The sequence below is a fragment of the Macrobrachium nipponense genome, chromosome 46, assembly GCF_015104395.2.
Source record: "Macrobrachium nipponense isolate FS-2020 chromosome 46, ASM1510439v2, whole genome shotgun sequence".
Classification (NCBI taxonomy): domain Eukaryota; kingdom Metazoa; phylum Arthropoda; class Malacostraca; order Decapoda; family Palaemonidae; genus Macrobrachium; species Macrobrachium nipponense.
In genome coordinates, this window is record NC_061106.1 from 22068515 (window position 1) to 22074514 (window position 6000).

At 33.6% G+C, this 6000-nt stretch overlaps 1 protein-coding gene and 1 long non-coding RNA gene across 4 annotated transcripts in view; one reads left to right on the forward strand and one right to left on the reverse strand.

The window, feature by feature from the left end:
- Nucleotides 1-6000, forward strand: part of LOC135214803 (putative ATPase N2B) — a 108813-nt gene that overhangs the window by 75960 nt on the left and 26853 nt on the right. The window lies entirely within an intron of this gene.
- LOC135214804 (uncharacterized) lies at nt 4083-5355 on the reverse strand. Its single transcript, XR_010314469.1, has 2 exons — nt 5230-5355; nt 4083-4689 (listed from the first exon to the last, which is right to left on the reverse strand). It is a non-coding gene; the product is annotated as an uncharacterized LOC135214804 (long non-coding RNA).

Sequence of the window (6000 nt, forward strand, 5' to 3'; positions counted from 1 at the left end):
TAAAAGGAATCAGCAGTAAGCCATCCCCAAAATGAAATTAGAATAGGACAGGAATTGTATTTAGTGTAAATTTTTCAACACCTGTCAAAAAATTTGGAGGAAATTAACCTATTTCATCAATTTCCACTGTCTGGTCTTCATGCAAAGCATTTTTTTTAACAAAGTATGTTGTAAAATGGAATGAAGAATACACTAAAAATTAACATAGGCAAAATAAAATAAAATATCACAATGCAGTAAAAATCAGAAGTACTATAACAAAGACAATAAGGGTGTAACAAATACTACATGCTTAGAAACAAGAGTGTAACAAATAAATGCTAAGGGTAAATGGAACAAGGAATTTTCAGCGTTCAAAATGTAAGAGTCGATGGTAGAGAGAAGAGTAACATCTGAAATTAAAACTAAAATTTAGAGCATGAAAGGTTGGCCAATGAGGTTGCAGGAGACTAAGAGAACAAGGAAAATTAAGGATCTGAAAGCAGTACAGTTGGGGCCAAATGATTGTTTGCAAAAGACACTAGATTTTCCATTGTATTCAAAACATAATGGACTTTGAAGCAGACACTGAGAGGGTAGTTACAAAAAAATGAGTAGCAACATGGGCAAAATGGAGAGATTGCTAGAATGACAGTAAACAAGACCATTAGCAAATAAAAATTTAAAATAGGGTTTATAAGTCTGCCCTTCTATGCAGCAAAGACATGGGTGTTCACCAGAAGCCAGAAGGTGGAGAATTTTGAAGATCTGTGATGACAAAATAAAGATCTCTGTGGTTTTTCCTCAGTGGCTATCAAAATTTATCTAAAATTCTTATGATACACTGCCACTGTCTTCACTCAAAAGCCTGTTATGACAGACAGCTATACAGTAAAAACAATACAAAAGTCATATACTGTATAGTACAGAAAAATTTATTATATTCTATACATCTGATTTCAAGTAAATGAAATACAGAAATACAAAAAATGACGGCTTGACAATTTACAAATAATTGGAGAAAAAGACAACCCAATATGTGACTTAAATCATTAAAGTTGTTACAGCTGCATGTAATATGAAAGCATTCCTGGTTAAATTACAAAAAAAGATTTGCCCACATTAACTACAGCAAAAATATATCCCTTTCATAGCAAATTATTTTATATTTGTTACATATAAAAACCTATTACATTTACTAGTAACACAAAATATGAACTGATAGTTTTGAAAGGCAGAGAAGATATTTCCCAGATTGGGGAGACCCCTCTCCTAAGAGAGTACACTCATTTCTGTTTCTGCCTGCATTCCAAAAGCACAGTATGTTCTAACTGAAGGAGCTAGAAGAAGGGTACCTCCATTTATACAGTTATATTTTGAAATAAAGATGTTTCAGATGTTTCAATTCTCTTATATAAAAATATTAATTATCTTTTTCCTAAAATTTTCATCGTGTACATTTATCATATCAGACTGGTAATTATCTAATTATTTTGTACTTAATGGTTGGTGTAGACCTGTATTTTCTACTCCACATATTTCCTATGAAGTACACAGAAATGCATAGGAACTTAACAGTTAGGCTATTATTTTGCCTTCCATCATGCTAAATCTAAGTAGATTGAACAGGTGATCAGGAGTCTGCTCCTCATGGCAGTCAAACAAATATGCTGAAAAAAAATCCTCCATGCTTTCAGTGATACTTGCAGAATTGTGATTCCTTCTAAAGGAATCAGCATGAATGTTCTTGAATGGCACAAATCCAAGAACCAACACAATCTCTCTCCTTGCCCCAAATTTGATGCCTGGTACTGCTCATGTAAACTTTTAGGCCAAGGTTTTTCATCATCTTCAAATGTGTTTAACTACGATAGTGTTGTATTACATGATTATTATTCCCTCAATCTGAGATGCATTTAAAATTAACATTGTTGTCTAAAACTAACCCCAACTTGTACTATTCTCGGAGATATTAAATTTCTGACACACTCCTTGTAAGCTCCATTCTTTGGTGGACATCATAACATAACCTGAATCTGGAGGTACCAGAGGAAATCTAATCTACATCATCACTTGCTCTCAAAATATGAAGTATCCTTCCTATGTAATACATGGTCCCTCTCTATGTCTAGACTACCAGATTTTGGTGATACACCCTTAGTACCTTCCTACCACTCACCTGGCAGCCTTATTTCTTAAGACAGATCTAGTGATGATGGAGAACAGCTACATGACATGAGACTCCTGAACTGTTCTGGAAATTCATGAGTTAGTTGATCAGGCTCTTCATTCCTGGTTGTAATAATTATACTTGTGATCATTAAATCAATCTTGAGTATGGTTTACCCAGGTAATGAGATGGGATAAGAAAAAGGTCATTCAGAAACGTAATAATTATGGAAGCAGCAAGACAAAAACTACTGAAAGGCCAAGAAATTTAGTAAAAAGGATAGATGAAGACCTTCCCTAGATAGGATATTTTGCAGAGACGGCACAGAACACAAGAGAGTGGAGAGCACTCATTTAACTTCTAACTCTAAAGGAGAAAAGCTGACATATACAAATTTATAATGATGATAACTAGCGTAAAGGATAGTAAAATCAGCCACTAAATAAGCCTGAACAGCATCTGAAGTTATCCTGATGAATACCAAAAGTGCAGTAGTAGTAGACTGAAGCCATGAGCCTGAAATTGATACATGGAGCCTTTCCATGAGAACCTCCAGTGCGGTATTTGGAAGAAATTTGGCACAAAGGTTATTAAGAAACCCACTACATTATGAACATCATGGAGACCTTTAGTGGTTACATATCTTGACTGACCCCCATTACTATCCAAAAAAGTTTACTTCCCAAATTTGCTGAAAAATCTTAAGCTGTTCACAAACCTCTAGCCCAAGGAACCACCTGTTGCAATATTCTCACTTCACATATATAGTATTGCAAATTTTTCCGGACTGATAATTATCATTGTCAATATCAAAGATGATACTGAAAGGGTTAGAAATCTATAAAAAAATAAATGAAAAAGTATACTCTCTACCGAGATGGTACAGTACATACAGCTCATGGGTCCTCATTCTTATGCCCTCTTTTTTCTACAGATATCCATCCACATTTGGACCAAAAAGTGTTGGAAAAAACCTCTTATAAGAACTATTGATTGGTCAAACCAACAGCCAATACAATATGATTTACCCTACTCAATTCAAGAACAAATTCTGACTAAAACTATACAGGCAGTCCCCGGGGGGTTACATTAGGTTCGGGTTATGTCATTCCACCTTAATGGCACTAGCCTCAACAGCGCTGTTAACCCAATTTTTTCGGTGCCGTAAGTGGATTTAACGGCGCTGTTACCCACACTTATGGCACCGGCACTGTAAGTGTTATTTATTCCCGTTATAATTATGATGCTTTGTGTACTGCAATTTTCAGCTTACAGGCGCCAGGGACGAAATCCCTGCCGTAAACCGGGACTGCCTTATTTGCTAATAAATCCAAAAAATAAAACAAAACATCACATGCATAACATGACCATTTCTCAATTTGAAACAAATTATTACTGACTTTCACATAATAAAAATTCATGGAAAATTGTGAAAAGATGAAAACTTTCAGTAAGATAGATAAGTTCACAAGTAGAAATGAGTGTTCTTGCAAGTGAAACAGGGGGCTCCCCTCTCTTTTTGCATGTTGTAAGGATTATTCAAAACTTGGTTTGCCTTCTTTCAACATGCATGATGGCACTAGTATACATGCTTGTAACTGACTTATATTCTAATAGTCTTCAAAGTAAAGGCTCCTAAATGAATGCCTCAAGAGCAATCATACAATTCCATCATTAACAAATCTTAAATATCAAGTATTTAAAATTATGTGGCAAATCCTCTGATACTGTTTAACAGGATCTCCTTAAATGCTTCAATCCAGGCTACACAAAACAAAGTTCTACACTCGAACTTTCAGTAACCAATGTAGTTAGAAGTACAATGGCTAATTATGAACACAACTCCTCTACAATAAGAAATTATAAACTGTACCAATAAAACATTTCAATTAAAACAGGAAAATTAAAAGGAAAAATATAAAAATTAATCAAGTGAATGGAGACTAACCTATATTCCTGTAAGCGATTAATTGCAAGAAATAACATACAAAGTAGGAACTAAAATATCGCACATGAAACAAAGATAGCATATATGCTTTTTTATATAAAAGTATTCCTATACAGTGCTAAATATTCAAGGTATATTACATAGTATCTTGTTCTCCCTCCAGTTGAAAAATATTTTCACATCTTTTCATTAGTAATTTAGACATACACTTTGAGAGCCAAAAAACAGAGCATGTTATCAAATCTAGAAATTTAAAATCTTATTTCATACAAACATACTGACTAAATTAGAGCACAAGCTCCACTTGCAACAGCTTCCCACGAGCAGCACATATGTACCTGGAAACTATCTTGAAAGCATTTGTAATTAACTTATTTTCCATTCCTAACACTAGAATACATTTATAAAAGGCAATGGTAATTATGAAACATCATTACAGATTTCCTGTGACAACTGTCAACTCATAAAAATCAATAAACTGTATACATATTCTATATTAACAAGGGGATAGGATGAAATGAACAATAGTTTACCATATATCTTTAAATCCTTATGTACATCACTTCCGGTTAGGCGTGAGCTTTACTCCATGCTGAAAAATAAGTTATCAGTGTAAATTCAAAATGAGGTATATGCAAAACAATTTCAATAATTGGGTGTTACTCCTCAATAATTAATATTAACCAATAATAACACTAGGGTTTCTTTTTTTCTTTGGCAGGGGAGGACGCCTATCGGTGCAAAATACAAAATTTCTCTGGTCATTTCCACAATATGCAACTAATGGCATTACCAATTTTAGCATATGAATCCATATAAATATATCCAAATTAATATGGGAATAAACATAAAAAATAAAATATCATAACCTACATAATAAACAGTCTAAACACATGTGAACAATTTCAAAAGAATCACTATAACATGCTGTCTAAAGTTATTTTCCAAAAGCAAGCAGCCTTGCAAATACGAACAAAATCACTAATGATTACTTAATTATTTATAACACATATCTACCTAAAATCTAATGAGTTAACATTGACTTCTATTTTTATACCTTAATAAAAGAAAGTTTCCTTATCGTGTGTTTACATACTTTGTGTGCAAGAAATGGAACAATATGCTCTCTTACATCATCAAAAAGACTTAGTGCTGTGAACGCTGTATCTGTTCCTTAAGCTGAATGATGGAAGAGCGTTGTTTGGTGGGAGCATTTGTATCTGCTCATCAGAAAGCTGCAACACTTGCATAATTAAATTAGCCTGTGTAAAGAGAAAATTTTACCAATGGCAATTACCACCAAAAAAAAAAAAAAACTGACATTTACAACATTCATATTTATTGTCAAACAGCAAAACTCCTACTTAAAACAAATCACATGATTAGTACTACTAGAATAAATAATATAGTGAGGAAAATATCAGCCTGAGAACAAGGAGACATAAAGGCAGAGAGCACAATAAGACCTGGAGGAGACTGGTGAGATATCACTTGGATTATGAAGTCACACAAAAGAATGCATGTAGATGCGAACAGTTTAATTTTCCCATACTCTGTTTTTCATATTCGAAGTTCATTACATTAACTACAATCCATTCTGTAAATTTCTACTTCATTCAATTTTAGCCGCTATTAATGATTAACTCTTAAACCTTGGTTAAAAAAATTTCATACAACCCTGGTATAAACGCAACATTGGTTTATTTAAGAGCTTTTGGTGTGCAGTTTTGTAAATGTACAAGTCTACTCATCACCGGAGTAACTTGTAGCTTGTACGAACTAAAAATTCTAATGAAGGCATTATTCATAAAGGATAACATGAAAATAAACCTGAATGTAGCAGTATGACAGTTATGAAATATAAGAGCTCACAGGAGAGGTGAAAGGGAAGATCGATCATACA